General features: G+C 41.0%; 1 protein-coding gene and 1 long non-coding RNA gene across 11 annotated transcripts in view; both read right to left on the reverse strand.

Annotated features, from left to right (window-relative positions):
* The window catches only part of NPAS3 (neuronal PAS domain protein 3), a 927,347-nt gene that overhangs the window by 409,279 nt on the left and 499,504 nt on the right, over positions 1-18,564 (reverse strand). The gene's annotated exons all lie outside the window — the stretch shown is intronic.
* The window catches only part of LOC138844542 (uncharacterized), a 31,187-nt gene continuing 12,623 nt past the window's right edge, over positions 1-18,564 (reverse strand). Inside the window, exon 2 of the long non-coding RNA XR_011380470.1 lies at positions 1-18,564. This exon is cut by the window's right edge and continues 11,230 nt beyond it. This is a non-coding gene — a long non-coding RNA (uncharacterized lncRNA).

Consider the following 18,564-nt stretch of genomic DNA (forward strand, 5'->3'; position numbering starts at 1 on the left):
TAAAAATAAATTTATCTTTATCTTCTTATTTTCCTATCTGAAAAGATTATCTTCTCCTCTAGTCTCATTCATGGTCACTAAACAAGGTTTTTTTCTCCAAAGGCTTAAAGAATGCTTTTCAAGATTTAACTCCGGTAAGTATGAATAAATAAGGAATTACCTTCTCCTTCAGCAGTATCTTCTAAAGAACTGTCCCAAGATACAGACCAGAATTATGGCTTTCTTTACCCTTCACCCACAAAAATCAGTTTTCAGCGATTTAAACATGAAAGAATACCTCTGTAGAAAAGATACAACATTTTCAGATATGCAATGAAAAACTGAGTTGACGTTAGTATGCTATAATGGATCTAAACAATCCTGTATTGTTCTTTCTTTCCTTGATCCTTTCCCTAACGTCTTGTATCTTTCTCCTTCATTGCAGGAGGGGGTTTCAAAAAGTTCATGGAAAATGTGCACTGTGAAAAAACCAGGAATGAGTTTCAAAAACTGTCTGTGCCAGAACAAACTGCTCATCTGATTCTTTTTTTTTTTTTTTCATGAATTTTCTGAAGTTCCTTCACCTTATCCTCACTCTATCTTTATGTCCACCCTAGATGCTGTTGAGGAACCAATCTTGCTGACCTCTTTCATCTCAAAGTCTTTTCTTAGGTAGTGATTGTCATTATCAGACATTAGAGTTTGATCTGAGTTTTCTATACTGCACAGTGTAGTGCTGTATAGCACCAACATACACTAGGACTTAAGACAATACGGTATTACAAATCGCTGAGTGCATTTAGGATTTGTCTTTCAAATAGACTATAAGTACCTTGTGGGTGGAAAGATTTTTCCTGCTCTTTGTAATCCTTAGCATTTGGCCCATGGTAGATAGTAGTAAAATAACTGATAACAGATGAACAAAAGAGAGTCTATGCTAAAATCACTGATTTGCATATAGTAGGACAAGCCTCTGGTAACATATTAAGAAACAGAACCAAAAGCAGGGCTGTCTAAAGTGATAAATGGAGCCCTGCATGGAAGATCAATGATCGCGGAAATATTCAAATGAAAGTGTCTCAACTCCAAAAGGATTTTCCCTAAGCATTTCTCTTCCATCTGCACTTCCCTCAAAACAATAAAAATAAAAGAGCAAAGACATCCTAAATAGAAAAAAAAAATGCAACTACATTAACATATTCTCTGAAAAGTCACTATCAGAGAAACACAAATATTTTTTATAGAAAGGAAAGCAGGGGTGGGAAGCAAAGATTCCATGGAAATGTTTGTTAAAAAAAAATTGCGTGCCTTGACTGTCCCTTTAAAAATAAATATTAGTTTATTTGCAGTGCCTCAGGAAACGTTTCTGTGGAAATTCTCTGGTTCAGTTGGTAATACACTGTCTATTGCCAGCAGCACAGAGAGCCCAGGAGGCTCCCAGAACATCTACAGCCATTCTTCACGGCAAACTCTGGATCCTTTCCAACACACGCATCCAGGTGAAAAGCTACTCAGCATTAGTCCTTCTACCTCTTACTTGCTTACAAACTCGAGGCTCATCATTTCCGTCCTTGGAGACTCAGCGCGAAAGGGAGGCACATCCCAGTCACTTTATAGGTTCTGGGGGACCCAAGCAGCAAGCTGAGGTGGGCACTGGATGGGGAGGATGCTCTCGGAGAACATAAGCTTTCACGTTATGGGTAAACATCAGCTCCACGCGTTCCTCTTGGCTCAGTTTTTGTGCATAATTAGAAAAAATGCTACACGGTTTTTGTTCACTGATCTTTTAATATTTAATCATCTGTTTCCTCAGAAACTTGCAGCATTAGTTAAAAAAAAAAAAAAGTATATGTGTGAGCCATTCCAGAAGAGCTAGAATTGCCTAAAAGAAGGAAACTCTTCTGTGGAAGATACATGGACATCTTCCACCAAGAAAAGTTTTTTAGAGTTCTGAATTTTCAGCAAAAAGTAAGCCATGTTACTGGATATAGTAATATGGGATTCTTGGTGCTTTTTGCTTTTTCTGTTCTTTTTACCTCGATCAACTTAACACACTTTATTTTATCCAGAAAGCCACTGCTACTAACCAGGCTGCTTTACCACTTCTGAAAGTTGTCCTGAATAAGGCAGGTGCTATTTTAGATGACAACGGCATCAACAACCACGGGCGACATCAGAGGAGAGGAAGTGCCTACTGTGGCCACGCGGTTCACAGCAAGAGACTTGGTGCATTTATTCCCCCTAACAACTGGAAAGATGTGATACGAATCCAACCCCACCTTGCTTTGAACACTGCACTGGGCGATTTGATTTTGGACCTGCTCTCCATTTTTCCCACTAAGGAAATAATTGGAGTTGGAATGGAAATTGGGCCTAAGCAACAGCAGCTCTGAATCCTATGGGGGGGGGTGGGGGTGGGAGTACGAGAATACTTCAGAAAGTTCATGGAAAGTAGAATTTAAAAAGATAACCTTGTTGGTGCAGAAAAAAATGGAAATCCATGCATACCCTTTTCATCCTACACATTTTCCCCTGGACATTTCAAAGACCCCATGGAGGAGTCTGCATTAGATCAGTTGTATTTTACAGGACGGGATTTAACTCACACTACATTTTCACCAGGAAAGTGACAATTCCTGTTAGGGGCGTTTTTGACAGCGATTGATTAAACTATTATTTCATAAATAAGTGATTTTTGAGGCTTTTCCAGGAAACTGAATCTAGTATTTCTAGCTATCAAGGGCAATGCTCCATAGTCTGAGATAAGACAGACTCATATTTCCAATTTTTATTTATATAACCTGTACCTATCAATTAGGCTGAATGGGATTTTTAATTATATTATCTTGCATACACTTTCCTGAGAATATGAAGGCCCAACTTTTAGCACCATTTCCCTAACAAGAATTATATAAAAATAGAAGCAATTCAAGAAAGCAAAGCTATAGAGTCTCATCTCATTGGCACTTAGAAGTTTTATTTTCTCCCCAGAAATCCCATTTTTTATAATTGGAAACCATATTAAAACAACCAAAAATAAATGAAGTAGAAAGGAAAATATTAAAGCTCAGAAGAAATATGCAAGCAGGTACAAATGCCAAGACCCACAAGGAAAAGGTATAAGTTATAGAAATAAAGTATTGGATTCACTTCTCAGCTTGCCTCATTTCTATGAAATGAGAAAATTAATTCTTGTGATAGAGTAAGAATAGCAAGTCTCTATCTCTGACAGAATTATTATCATTAGCTAGGCAGAAAAAGGGACATTATAAAAAATATTTTCCCTTGGATTTTTGAAGAAGTCAAGAAAATAGAATGAAATCTATTCAGCATCACTGGACAAAGAAAAATCATCAGAAATGCATAGTTCCTCCACGTTTTAATTTCTTACAGTCTGTATTTCATTTACAACACTAACTTAGGCTTTCCTATGTTATTTTTGCTGCGTCTTTTCACAGGAAAAATATAGATAAACTAGAAACCCCTTACCACAAACAAGTTATGAAAGTAGTGTTATCATTGAGGATTTTAATAAAATCCTGGAGCCAGATAAAAATCTCAGTACATCTTCTAGTCCAGTGCCCTGACTCCATCCAAGATAAATTATTTTTTTCCCTTTAGACATCTCCAGGGAATAGAATCCTTGTTGTTTTTCAATATTTTGTTCTCACCTTCAATCAATTTTATTATCAGGGAATTTATCTCTTATGTTCAACCTAAATTGTGCATGCTGAAGCTTAAGCTATCTTCTGTAGTCTACTTGTAGAGATGCAGTTGGTTCATAAGCACTTATTGTACACCTGATGTGTGCAGAGCTTGATTTGAAAATAGCAAGGAAGAGAAGTTTTACTGCAGAGCTGCTCCTGTATAGCTGGGAACAAAAGCATCCTGAGAGCTTCATGGAATTTAAGAGCTGAAAGAAGCTTGGGTATTGTACAATGCAAAAGAGCGATTAAATAGAACACTTTAATTCATGCAAGTCTTTTTTCTTTCTTTCTTTTTTTTTTTGACAGGCAGAGTGGACAGTGAGAGAGACAGAGAGAAAGGTCTTCCTTTGCTGTTGGTTCACCCTCCAATGGCCGCCATGGCCGGAGCACCGCGCTGATCCGATGGCAGGAGCCAGGCACCCATCCTGGTCTCCCATGGGGTGCAGGGCCCAAGCACCTGGGCCATCCTCCACTGCACTCCCTGGCCACAGCAGAGAGCTGGCCTGGAAGAGGAGCAACCGGGACAAAATCCGGCGCCCCGACCGGGACCAGAACCCGGTGTGCCGGCGCCGCAAGGCGGAGGACCAGCCCAGTGAGTCGCGGCACTGGCTGAGGGACAACTTTCTAAGAAAGGTAACTTTGGAGCAGCAATCTTACAGGATGACAAAGATACATACTGTCAATGGAGAGAACTGAGGGACTTGATCAGCGGACAGGCAGAGTCAATAGGAACTGGCAGGCTGAGAATTTTTATATGAAAGACCACGAGTATCTTGGATGGGAAATACGAAGAGCTTCCTAGGGTGAAACCAGAGAGACACACACAGAAGAAGAGGTGCTTTATGCACAGACCACGCACTCAGTGGGATGCTATCTAGCAAATACCATAGCACCTATGTGTGTGCATGCAATTTACATACAGGGCTACTTACACACAGAATACTAAAGGGAGAAGACTGAATCAAGTGTTTAATGTAACGGAGAGTTAACAACATCAGAAAACTATTCTTGAAGGCAACATTCTTGAAGTCTCAGAAGGGCTGGTACTGTGGTGCCAGTGTGTTGAATAGCCACTGTGACACGGGCATCCCTCACCTGAGTGCCAGTTCCAGTCCCAGATGCTCTGCTTCAGATCCAGCTTCCTGCTAATGTGCCTGGGAACATGGCAGATGATGGCTCAAGAGATTGGACCCCTGCACCCTTATGTGAGGCCAGGATGAAGATCCTGGCTCCTGGCTTCAACCTGGTCCAACCCTGGCTTTTGCAGTCATTTGGGCAGTGAACCAGCACATGGAAGATCTCTTTCTCTCACTGTCCCCCTGTCTCTCTGCCACTCTGCTATTCAAGTAACTAAATAAACAATGGAAACCTAAGTGTAAGATATGAATAGGAAGAGCAAAAAAGTTAAAAAAAAAAAAGAAGTTGCTCCAAAGGCAAAGATGTGATTACATTTTGCTGAAAGGCTAGAGACTGGCCAACCAGGAATAACGGGAAGATAAAACATATTATTCTTGTTCATTTTCAAGCAGAAACATCTTCTGAGAGTGCTTTCCTTCTTCTTCTTGACCCTCGCTTGCAGGTACTTGCTGCTTTGCAAGGTGGATGGGGTTTTCAGTGAGTCCAGAGTCAAACCCAGAAACTCTTTGTCTTGGGAATAATGTAAAGCATCTGCTTTCTAAGCATAGAATCTACTCACGGGGTGAATAAAGAATAAGAAAGCTCTCATTTGGAAAGGAAGATGGCAGGCAAAGTCTCCCTAATGGAAAGAGAGTTGTGTGTCGAAGGAAGCTGTGATTCTGTGGAGGTTGTTCATCAGAAGAACAATGTATGTATGGAAAGAAGTACAGTCTCAGGTACCTTGATGGTAAAACATACTTGTTGAAGGAATTCTGGTGTGTCACTTACAGCACTGGCCTCACACTTCAGAACCAGCAAAGCATTTTCTTGCAGTGCATCTCAGGGACTGGAGGGTAGAATCAAGGAAAAAGGAATTCTACTCTTCAAATTTCTATCTACTTTTCCTATCTACCTACCCTGGAGTTCTACAGCTTCCACGCCCTAACTGGCATTTTGAAGTGCCTTATCATCTTTACCAATTCTTCTCACCTACCAGTTCCGAAGGAGAGGGCGATCTCCAAATCAAACTTCAGGACCTCCCACCAGCACATCTCACCCCACCGCCCTCAAATCGCCCTCCCCTGAGTCTGGGTAACCCACCTGGGAAGCAGCATTTCTAAGGATAGTACACGCGTCATGTTAACACTTTTCAAAGATCAGTAATTCACTTTTCAAAAAGAAATGTAAAGAAAGGCTTGGCAACAGACGACAGGGTTGGAAAGGACTGAGGGTGAAAGCCTCAGTTGCCTCTTATATTTGAGAAACTTTCAGCAATGGAGAAAAGATAACTAGGAGTGATGAAGCAGAACCGCTCAGTGTAGGAATTTAAGAGGGTTTTCTATTTGAGGTTAAGTCTGACCTCTCTTGTTTTATTTGTTTTAACTGAAAGAAACTCCTAGTAGATGTTTCTTCATTACCTCCCACAGGCGCCCTATGATTTAGTTTTATATCTAAAATAGCAACGTAAGTTAAGAAACAGAAATGGGATTTACAAAGTTTTCGACTTCTCTCCACAATTTAGCTTTCATTTCTTCCTACTCTTTGCTGACTCAGAGTAGGAAAGAGAAAGCACATGTTTGTTGCTGGCTTGAAGTGAACTTGAAGTGGCAGCACCATGGAGCTGATGTCTCTGCTCCTTCCTAGCTGCAATTGGTTAAGCTTGTCTATCTCTTTTTGTTTGTAAATGTAAGTAAAATCACTGGACTTACTAGAGAACTTCAAAAGTTCACAGGAAAATGGAATTTAAAGAAGTTTGTCATTTTCAATTATGTTTTTTAAGATGTAGCAATATTTAACATTTTGCTATAATCACTTCATATGTAGATATTAAATATATGTGTATATACACACTTATATAGATTGCATATATATATACACGCACACATATATATGTACACACATACACACTATCTTGAATACAGGCATATTAACATCATATAATGTGGGAATCACGAAATTGATCATAAAATGAAGAAACACACAGATTTCAAAATTTTGGCACCAAAGAAACTTTTATTTTTATTTGCTGTGAAGTTTTTTTTAGTGTCCTTGGCTTGCAGTGTTCACACAGCATGGGACTCTAATAACCTAATCTATTTCACTTGGTTCTAAGAAAAATGAAAAAAAAAAAAAAAAGGAAGGCTGATTTTCTTTTATGACCTAATACAAAAAGAATGTATCAAGAATCGCAGGTGCATTTTAACAACTGTAATGGAGACGACTGGGACACGACTGGCTTTATTCCCCAGCTCCACCCAGGAAGATGGAAGTTCTCTAAAATCCTACAGGTCTTAGCTTTGGTTAGGTCAATCAACCAGCTGAGGGTGGAATTTAGATCAGGCATACTAAGAGTTCTAAGTCTTTTCCAGTGTGTGCACAAAGTGCTAACAATTATTATTATTTTATTATTATTATCTCTACTCATGTAAGTTATATCTGCCCACAGACTACCCATTTTTGTGGCTTCTGGTCCTTAGCTAGGAGTTTGTTTATTTTCATTTTATTTGAAAGGCAGAGAGACACAAAAAGATGTCCAATCCTCTGATTCACTCTCCAAATGCCCACAACAGCCAGGGCTGGGCTGGACCAAAGCCAGGAGCTGGTAACTCCACCCAGGACTCCAAACTAGCTGCAAGGGACCCACCAACACGAGCATCACGTGTTGTCCCACCGGGCACACAACAGTAGGAAGAGCACTCCAGAACGGGATGCAGGCATCCCACGCTGTGTCTTCGCCACTAGGCTAAACGCTGACCCCGGATGAGAGTGCTGTGGCACTGCTCGCTCACACCTGCAGCCCTCACACTGCCAGCTGCAAAGCATTCTCCTGCAGTCACTCCCATATCCTGAGCTTCTGATGCCCAGCACGCTCAAAGACGAGGCGCTAAAGGGCTCACTCTGGGCTTTTACATTCAAAGGCAGGAAAATCAATACCTATCTCCAAAAGACAGATGTAAGGATGCTGGAGTTCCTAAATACTCCCAGTTACTCTGCAGCAAAGCAGTCTTGAAGGGAGAGTCACACAAGGCACACAAGTGGGGCCGTGCCCTCATGCGGCTTCCAGAGACCCGCCATGCGGCAAAAGATAAAGGAGCATCAGTAGCAAATGGAATTTTTTCAAAAATTCTTTGAATTTTCCCAGAAATAAAAGAAGGGGGGAAAATCCACATCTGAGTGTGTAGCAGGAAGAAAAGCACTGTCCTCATAAAAGAGAAGGGAAAAAAAAAAAACACCAAAAATATTCCAGCAAGGCAGGACAGTTGTGGTTCAGGCTGATGAGGAGCTGATCAAGTGATATTATCCAGACATTCACCAGTGGCTGTACTAAATTGGTGAGCTTTCACACTTTTATTTCTTGTTGTAAAGATTGCCTTTGTTTTCAATCCTTAGTGTTTTCAAAAATTCAATCGTTTCCTAACTTTGTGACTAAAATAATATTTTAATAGTACTAATAATATAGCACTAGACTGGGGATTCCTTGAAACTGACAGTGTGTCTGTATTGCTGGTTCTTAGCAAAGACTGGCATACAGTAGGCTTTTAATAAATATTTATCACAAGGACATTGGCAATTGTGTGGTTTACAGCTTAATCCCAAAGACATCACCTGACTCAGTGCTCATGACCCTGTGATGCAGGGCAGAACCTCCCTCTGCAGGTCAGATCATGGGATCAGATTAAGTGAGCTGCCCCAGACTGCATGATTCAGGAGGAGCAAACTGCCCCCGAACCCAGGCCTTCTTACTCCTCCAAGTGTAAGGCTTTCTTAAAAACTGCCAGTCATTGACAGTTTGAACTGGTAAATCACTTTGTAGATAAATCTGGCAATAAGTATCACATCAATAAAGCTATGCTATACCATTTACATCATTCCTTAGAAATGATTCAAACAACAGAGCAGATGAGGGGGGAGAAATGGTACAAAAATACTTTCAAGATATTTGGCATGACATTACTTATTTTCAAAAAATTACCTTTTTAAAGTAAGAGGAGAACAGTTCATTAAAACCTATCAACATGATCGAATATTATTATTCATTTATTAAAATAATCTCAGGGAGTTTGGAGCAAGATAGAACTCATTCAATGTTAGGTGAAAAAAATAGATTCGGAGTTTCTGCTGTAATGCGAACTATGCACAATTATTCAGACACAGGTCAAAGTATTAGGGTGCCAAGTTTGCTTTACAGTGAACACTGAGTTGTATGGTATCCAAGTATCTAAAAAGCGAAATGTTTCAGGCAGAAGGACCCTCCAAGGTGGCCTGTCCTAAAAGGTCCAAATTAAAGGCCAACATGAGGAGTCCAGAAGAGAGAGCACCCCTGTCAGATGGAATGGCTGTGGAAGGGTTTTTATCGTTTGCTTGCTTGTTTGGTTGGAGTAGCTGGCATGTAAGCTGAGCTTGAGAAATCGGAAGTCTGGCAGGTGGAACCTGAGCACTTGCAGATGGCTGGGAAGACATTTCTAGGAGAAGGAATAGCAAGAGCAAAGGAAGGAGGAGGCAAAGAGCAATGCATAGTCAAAAGGCGGCAACAACTGTATTGAAAGAGCTGGTCTGAGATTCAGACAACCTGCAGTGAGCAGTAGGATTCACTATTCCTTGGTATCACTGAAATTTTAGCTGGAAAATCGTTGTCGGGAGAACTATCCTCTATATTGAAGTCTGCTTAGCAACATCTGTGGACGTTTTACTCACTGGATGCCAGGAGCAACTTCCTGGTCATCACACAAAGCAGTGTCTCCAGACACCACCAAGCGTCTCCTGGAGGGCATCACCCTTCCTTGCGAAACACTGAGCTTGAACCTAGATGGAAACTTGGTTCCGTCTAAAGTGTGAGCTCCAGTTGGAAGGGAGTGCTAACCTGGAGCCCTAAGAAGCACCGATTACAAGTCTGGGCTTGGTGAAACGGGTGCACAGCGCTAAAATCCACAAAGGATCCAGCAGCATTGAGCACAGCTGTTACAAAAACACCAACTACTCCTGGGCTCTAAAGTAGGTTTTGATCTCTTTGTGATGACCTTGCAAAAAAAAAAAAAAAAAAAAATCCTTGAATATCTGCAAAAGTTTGAACTGCAATGAAAAATAATCAATTTGCTGTTTTTTAAACCATGCCATTGATGAAAATTAATTATTAATCCAAGGGCTGTGTAGAAGATGGATTAAATCAACCAGCACAAGGGGACAGATGAGAAACAGGGGGCAATCACTTGAGTATGAAGACAAAGACTGAAATATTGGGATAGAAATGGAAAGGAGAGGTGAATGGCACCAAAATTGGAAAGCAGAATACAAAGTTTAAATAAGCTAAATGTACGTATTCAGTCTAAGCTTTGGAAAGTTCAACTGTTCATGGCAATGGAACTCCAGGCAAAAAGGCTGCATGAACTCAGTCCCATTTAGGAAGTTGTAGTACGACAGATTGACTCTTTCAAGAGCCTCTTTTATGTATTATTTTTAATTCCTTGAACTGATGCAGCTTCATGACACTAGACCCGAAAAAAGGATTAGCAAAATAAGTTTATAAATATTTATGAACTGATTTTACTTATGCAGCAATTTTGAAACTAATATCAGCTCAACTTGGGACTGCCAATGTTAGGGCTACAAAGAAGGCAGTCAAGTGTCCCAATCATTTACAACTTGATGTATTCCTTAACTAAGTGCCAACTTGTTGCAAAATATTGAATATGTCTGATGTTTTGGCAGGAATGTTCCTTTAAGTGTTTTGAGATATCCCCCCCCCCCCCCGTTTTTTTTTTTTTTTTGTCCTGCTGTACTTTTCAGTATAATTCAGTTTTGGTATGGAATGATGCAGCTCCCTAGGTGAACAGACCCCAAAAGTCAACATTCTTCTGGCTCTGTATTATTCAACTGGAGTAAAAGCAATGATGCAGGAACAGACTCCTCCGGAATCACAGTGAGTGGATGCATCACACTGAACTTTCTACTTTGTTCTTCGACATTCAAACAAAACTGGTCCACTAAAAAAGCCTGCTCTCCCATATCCAGTCGTCGTTAAGTCAGGGAAATGTTTAATTATAATTGTAATATTTTTTCTATTTAAGTTAGGACTTCACTAAAAAATTAGAAACCATAGGGAGATGATGTGTCATCTTTTTACAATGATAAAAATATAATAATGGTAATTAGAATTCTAGGGTAAGCTGACACAAATCCCATAATATCTTCACGCAAAAACATTTATTTTAACAAGCTTTTTTATTTATTTTAGCACAAAGGCACTAGAAGGGGAAAGTCCTTATTCTTTCGTGATATGTTCCCATTATAGGTACAGAGATTTCCTGTTCACACTGTTGCTCCTCTCTTTCTGCCAGCTACTGTCCTTCTGACCCATCATAGAATCACTAAAAGGGGCTTGGAAACTTCCCTCACTACAATTCCCAAGTTGCTATACTTTCAACAAAACAATCTCTGAAGCTTTCAGCAGGGACCCAATTCTTGAAATTACGTTGCAAATGAAGTCATCAAAGCCTTCTATTAGGAGGCAGAAGGCATTTCTATGATATTATCAGTAGCAGAACTTGGAGGCCTTGGGAAGAGGAGTGTTATACTTATCAATAACCCTTGGGCTCACTGCTTTGACATCTCTTAGATATTTGTATCCAAAGATAAAGCTGTTTCTCAACAAAATAATTAACAGTCATTGTCGCCCAAGACATTCCACATTTTCCATTTGCCTCCCCCCAAAACCTCATCATGGAAATTTCAAGTGTTTGTCATGCTATAAAACGTCAGCACCATATCTGGTTATGGGCAGCTCCCCCTCGTGTCCCCAGTTCTCTGAAATCAACAGAGTGAGTAGTCTCCTCCTCAGCTTCACTGCTTCTGGTGTCTTCTTTCACAAAGGTCACAGGACAGCTCTTCCTACGGGACAATGCCCAGAAAACTACTGGCACCCCATGAGCACTGCTATTAACAGTAATAAGAACATGAGTTACATTTATAACCGAAGGAAACAATCAGATCCCTGTTCAAGTTTAATAAGATAATTGACAATTACCTCATGCAAGGTGTTCAATGACCAATAAATGTTTGGCTGGTGGCCAATGGCCTCTGGATATACAGTCATTTGATTATGAAAGGATGTTTGGCTGTTTCCCAAAAAGAACTGATGGAAAAGGGCAGAGTTATTGCTCCCTTTTCCCACAGGTGCCATGTGAGAGAGGGCAAATATGGGTTAGGACAAGGTTGACTCTGGGATGTGGCAGCATTTGGTCAGTGATTGAAAAGAATCTACCTAGGGATATTTTCCACAACATCAGAGCCATAGGCAAACCGACTGGATTGGAAAAGACTCAGTTCTGGCAGGGAAAGTCAAAAGCATATCTGTGAAGCCCTGGAGAGTGAACTCTGGATACGCAGTCAAACTTTAATAACCAGATTCTACAAATGGGGACAACCAAGGTTCTGACGAATAAGGTGCAGAAGAGGGGAAAGAATGAGCCGCTCTAGTTCCTGGCTGGAGTGAAGTCATGTCTGTTTACACTTTCAAATATTTTCCTTTCAAACTAAGAATGATGCTCTATGGTCACTAATAAAGAAAAATGATGTAACAAATAGTATTTCAGTAACCTTCACAATGGAGTTTCCTATTTTCTATCTGCTTCCTTACCCAAACTTAATCAAGGAAGCAATGTATCATGAAACTCTCTAACTTTGCTGAGTGAGAACTTTTTTGATGTGCAGGGTTTTTTTGTTGTTTTGCTTTTCTTTTTTTCTTTTTTTCTTTTTCATGTTATCCACCACATGAGAATCACTGGAGGCTCTGAGACATCCTTTTGATACTAACTGTGTTTCTTGAGTGTATACTAGTCAAGCAATGGGAGGTGAGCAGTAAAGTGTTCCCCGAGGTTGGATTAACTTCTCCCCCACAGTAGATGGGCAGCGAAGGGCCACAGCCCTGAGCACATCTATGTTTAATACTCACATCCACTTCAAGCAGAAGTTGGAAGAGAGAGGAGAAAAATAGAGAAGGTGAGGAAAACAGAAAGCACAGCCAAATTCTTTCTTAAAATCGTAGTGCCTTTATTTATCAGCCTATACTTAGAAAAGAGAAGGGCGGACTGGAGACCAGCCATTCTCCATTCCTGCTAGGATGTTAGACCACATACCATTGTTGATATTTCAAGGTTTTTGATTTTGAAGTGGTACATCGTATGAATCAACAGAATACTAAGAACTGGTAGAAATTCACCTAGAACTGTCCCAGAAAAGTTGCTTTAATTTCAACAGGAAAAGTTAAGACTGTGCTTTCAAAGGACATGACCTACTAACTCAGGGGAGCTTGACACCTCCTCTCAGAGCTGGACAAGCACCAACAACCCCAGAGGGCAGGAGGGACAGGGGTCCGGCAGAGATGGCGAAGATGGCTTTTACATCTACAGTCAAGCGCCACGTTCACTGCCTCCTTCCGAGGGTCGTCTGAGTTGTGGGACAAAGATCATCCAGTGTCAGGGAGAAAAATAAAACCGTGTAAACGCATCATCCACTGAAGAGCTTCCAGGAGAGGCAATAAAGAGTTCAATTAGCAACCACGGATAATTTGTAGGTCTTGAGCCAAGTTTACAGGGAATGAAGCTTTCTTTGCCTTCACATTCTTAATCTTCTGAGTCTCAGCAGGGGTTGAACCAGTTCCGTATAAAAGAACAGGGCAATTATTAGGCCCTTTGAACTGTACTTTGTCTGGCAATTCCAGTGGGATCCTGTGTTTATAGGCAAATTAGTAGCTTCAATGGTTTATTGTTAAGCTAACAAGTCATTAGAAAGGTCTGCCCCTCCAAGCACACTCTCCAAAGGTATTCATACATTCTGATTCTGGGTTAGAGAAATACAGCAGCGGACTAACAGCAGTGGACCTGGCCTCTCTGTTCTCACTCCACAGATTTAAACACAGAGCAAAGGCTATTAGGAGAGCATCCTGTGAGAGTTAACTGTAGCAATTCTGTATTTTCTGTTTTGTTCTTGTTTTTGATCCCCACATAATAACTACACATATCTAGGGGGTACAAAGTGATGTTTCCATACATGCATACATGTGCAATGTTCAAATCAGGGTGATTGACATATTCAACACCCTAAGCATTTATCAGTTCTCTGTGTTGAAAACATTCAAAATCCTCTCTTCTAGGTGTTTTACAATGCATACACAACACAGCACTGTTAATTACTTACCCTACTGTGCAACAGAACACCAGATCTTACTCCTCTTAACTATTAACCTTGGACGCACTAACTTCTCTCCATTCCCAGGCCCTGGAAACCACTCTCAACGTCTGTGAGATCAACTGTTTTACACTCACATTATAAGCAAGATCATGCAGCATTATCTCTTGCTGTGCTTGCCTTATTTCACATAACCTAATGTCTCCCAGGCTCATCCATGTTGTTGCAAATGACAAAATTTCACCCTTTTTTAGAACTGAGTAATACTTTATTACTAAATAAAATGCTGAGTAGAATTACTGTACTAGCTCACAGATGTGACTAAATGCGGAGATGTGCTTTGATGCACACTCTTTAGGAAAGCAGACGGAATGAATGAAGAACTGGAGAAAACCAGCTGGTCCAGGATTACCCACTGTCCCTTCTCGATGCTGTCATGAGATCCCCGAAATGTGTACACACAGCCTACGACAGCTTCCAGTAGAGTCACAGAGAGTAAAGTCAGAACCCTCCATGACCAACTCATCCCTGGTTATTCTGAGAGTTGCTAGCCAAGAAGAACTCTTTGTCTTTTGCTCTTGCTAATCCTTTTGCTCTCTGCCTCTATTTTACTCCCGCTTTGTCTTCTCTTTCATATTCTCTGTCTTCCCATCACACATACTCATTTTGGTCACCTAATTTGCTTAGGGGAAGAATGGACGTGATAGGGCTAAACAGTCTGAGACAGACAGTGTCAGGGTAACCTTCAACACTCCAGCAGTAAATCCTGCTTTAGCAGTTGTGATCTAAACAGAGCAGCTTAGTTCTCAGCGTGTGTTCGTATCCAGACTCTGATGCCATGCTACATTATTTCACATATTTTAGCTTAAGATGATTTGCTTTTCAAAGATGTTCTTCCTTTTCATTACTTATACAAAGGTATCTCAAAAAGTTAATGGAAAAAAAAAAACATGCGAATTATGAAAAACAAAACCTGCATGGATTTCCAACTTTCTTTAAACCAAAATAAATTTATCTTAAAAAAAGCTTACTTTTATTCTTTTATTTTTGAAAGGCAGAGAGAAATAGACAGGCAGAGATCTTCCACGTGCTGGTTCACTCCCCGGATTCTTACAATAGCAAGGACTGGGCCGAAGCCAGGAAACTGGAATTTAATCTGAGTCTTCCATTTGGGTGGCAGGAATCTAAAAATTTGAGCCATCACCTGCTGCCTACCACTAACTGCATTAGCAGGAATCTAGAATGACAGGTGGAGTCAGGACTCCAACGCAGGGATTCCAGTTTGGGATGCTTATGTACCAAGCAGCGTCTCTACTGCTACACCAAATGCCCGTTCTTAAGCTTATCTTTTAATTCCTTTTTTCCATGAAATGTTTGAAGAGCCCTTGTATTTCCTAGGGAAAAATGTATTGCAATAGGCAGACTATCTTGTTCTCTCACTTGACTTCTTATATTTATTTATTTGGCTCAAGGCATTGGGTTAATACAAGAAAAAATATAAAATGAAGGCAAATTAGTAGTAGACTCAAATAAATACTTTGAATCTCAAACACAGCTCCTTGAGAAAATAATGCTAGCTTAAGACACCCTTACTAAGAGACTGAAATAAGTGTTATTCAACGGAAGATGCTGAACAGAGTGCTGGTATGGGGGCAGCAAGTGGTCTTTTCGGTCACCTGCTGTTTTAGAGAAAGAATCTGATGACTCTCTATTGCGTTCTCAGTGATGCTGTGAGATTTTTACAGATGGGATTTCCTAGAGGTGCTCTCATTTTTTCCCTAAGACAGAGCAAAAGACTCCCAACATAATGGGAATGATTTAGGCCTGTGTAGCCATTGGAGTCAGTGAAAGAGGTTAAGGGTCTTCTATGGCAAAGATCTGATCTGGTTACATTCTTCAGGGTACAAAGACATCGGCTTCATTCCAGCTCCTCTGCTTGACATGTATTGATTATATATTGCATATGTTAGGCAATCCACAGGAAGAGTAAATGCTGCTGTGTTACCCACTTGTGAGTTACTTCTGAGGTGACAGGAAAGAGGACAACATCCTTGAAAAGTCAGATGGTTGCTCTGCTCCGTGGGAGATCCAATTCCAGCTCTGACTCTGTTCAGAATGGCCTCTTCCTGCCTTCAGGGATTTAAAACACCACCCCCATGCCACAGGGGTGACAGTGAGAAGAGGAGGCAGGCAGCACAGAGCACAGTCCGGCTCGCCCAGTGACTGAGACAGAGAGCTGCAGCGACATGCAGCCATTCCCAGCCAGGCCCACCCAAAGCAAAGCGGGCAGCCAGCACCACGCAGGGTACGACAGAAGCAAAGCTCTCTGCAGAAACCAACCGGTCAAGACCAAAGATTGAGTAGACGCACAAGCAAAGAGTAACACTCCTCTTGAGCTTAGCCAACAGGCTCTAAAGTAAGACGCAGGCATCACAACAGAGACAGGAGACAAGAACAACTTGAGACAGACACACAAGGATGACCAGAACAGGAGAACTCCCTCCCCCTTGTCGCCGGTTCCCCAGAGAGAAGGAACTGACTCTCAGAACTGCAGAACAGGTTCTATGCTTGATTTTGGATGGATGCAAAGTGCACATAATTCTCATTCCAGAGAACAGAGTATGTCATCCTCCATAAACTCCTGTGTCATTTCCATAAAACACTCATGATATAGTGTTTCCAGGCACTATTGAAAGTGGATATTACTGAGGCTAAAAAAAAAAAAAATGATATCCCCATGTGAGGCTGTCAGAGGAGCCTCGGAAGCTAAGGTCTTCTCTTTTCCTGGCCTTCCTGTCCCTCACTCACTGTTCTCCTTGGAGCAAGGCACAGAAACCAAAAGTCACCTTCCCCAAGGCAAGTGATGGAAACCAGAATTCCTTTTCCCCAAAGACATCCAGGAAGCCTCAAAAGGTCCCTCTATCCTTCCACTGCTTTTCTGTGTTCCAGTTGACCACCAAAAATTAAGACCCTTAGGTCAGAGGGGTCCTGACCTGCACCCACAAGGAAGAAATGCTACAACCGAGTGGCCAGAAACATCTAGACAGACAATCCTGGCTAACTCTCCCCCTCAATCAATCTCTCACTGTTCAAACATATTGTTTTTGCCCATTCACTTTTCTACAGAGCTGTCGGTGCTGCATCAAATCTTATGCATAAAAATGGGTAATTTGCTCTAGGTGTTTGGGTCTTTAATCTGAAGGCTTTTGTGTCACCTGACACTATGCCCAAGTGAAGCCATTATGTTTTTCCCTGGTTAACTTGCCCTTTTTTACACAGGGCTGTCAGTCATGGCCCGTTAAGATAAGCAGGCAGGGGGATCACTACTTTCCCTCCCTTCCAACATCTAAGCCAAGTGGCCTCTGATTAATATTTAAGAATCAGATAACCAAAAGGGTAAAAATCAGGTCCTATGAGCACGGAACTATCTAGTAAGTACTCATTTATTAGTAGTTAAGAATAAACAACATTTGAGATCTCTAAAATAGGTCTAAACTAGACCTAAAATAAAGCAAGTATGAGCAGTAAGAAAAGAAAAAAAAGAGCAGTATCCACTACAGAATTCCGATTTAACAAAGGTGACTTCTCTCTGGGATGTGTTACAGATTCCATCAACACGGTCCTGTTTTATTCACTCTCCAGTGTTCCACCGTGGCTACCAGTGGCCACCTCCATAAGCCACGGAAGTAAAAGGATAATGAAAGAATCATTTTCTTTTTTTGCCTTCTGAGAAAATCAGAGTTCCCACCACATGTGGTGCATCATCTAGAACTTTATACCCCAGTGAAGGACTTGGTTTCATTCCCTCAGTCCAGCAGCGTGTGCTACTTTCACTTAGAGGCAGCACCTGCCAGTCTTGGAGCAGAAGCAGGAGCAGGAGACTGTTCCCAGAGAAAAGGCGAGTCTTCGTCCCGAGCTCCAGTCCCCAGGTCAGTGAAGGGGCATTCCGCATATTGATTAATGCTCTTTTACAGCTCCGTCTTTATGGCGTCTGAATGTGGTTGTACTTTTTCTTCTCAAATACTGGTGCTTACTGCTTAATTAAATTGGTTAGTGGGAGGATACAGGACTGTCAGATTTCAAGTTATAATTCTCATTCATGATGGGAGAAACCAAACTGTCCTGGCATTAAAAAAGAAAGAAAGAAAGAAATGGCATCAACTGACCCTTCAGATACCTACCTCCACTACCCATGGACTATAATAGTTAATCCCTGAAGGAACATCTTCCAGTTTATGCTGGAGGAGGAGGAGGGAGTGGGTGGAGAAGATAAAATGCAAAGAGATTCAGGTGGTGTCACTCTCCATTTATGACCCTATAATTTTACTGAGTCACTTAACAAAGAAATTGAGTGCAAACCCCATATAATTCTATTCAAATGACCAACCCCACATGTAAACTATGTGGCTTTATGTAAGCTGCATGGCTTACATAAGCTATTTACCATTTTATCAGTGATAGAATAACACAAGCAGGTTTTCCTGCTGGTCGAAAGCAGAATACAGTTGGTAAACATTTTATAAACCTATCAGACTGTTGTATCGGTGATGTATTGTACTATTGCATGTTTTCTTAGGCC

The sequence above is a fragment of the Oryctolagus cuniculus genome, chromosome 12, assembly GCF_964237555.1.
Source record: "Oryctolagus cuniculus chromosome 12, mOryCun1.1, whole genome shotgun sequence".
NCBI classification, from domain to species: Eukaryota; Metazoa; Chordata; class Mammalia; order Lagomorpha; family Leporidae; genus Oryctolagus; species Oryctolagus cuniculus.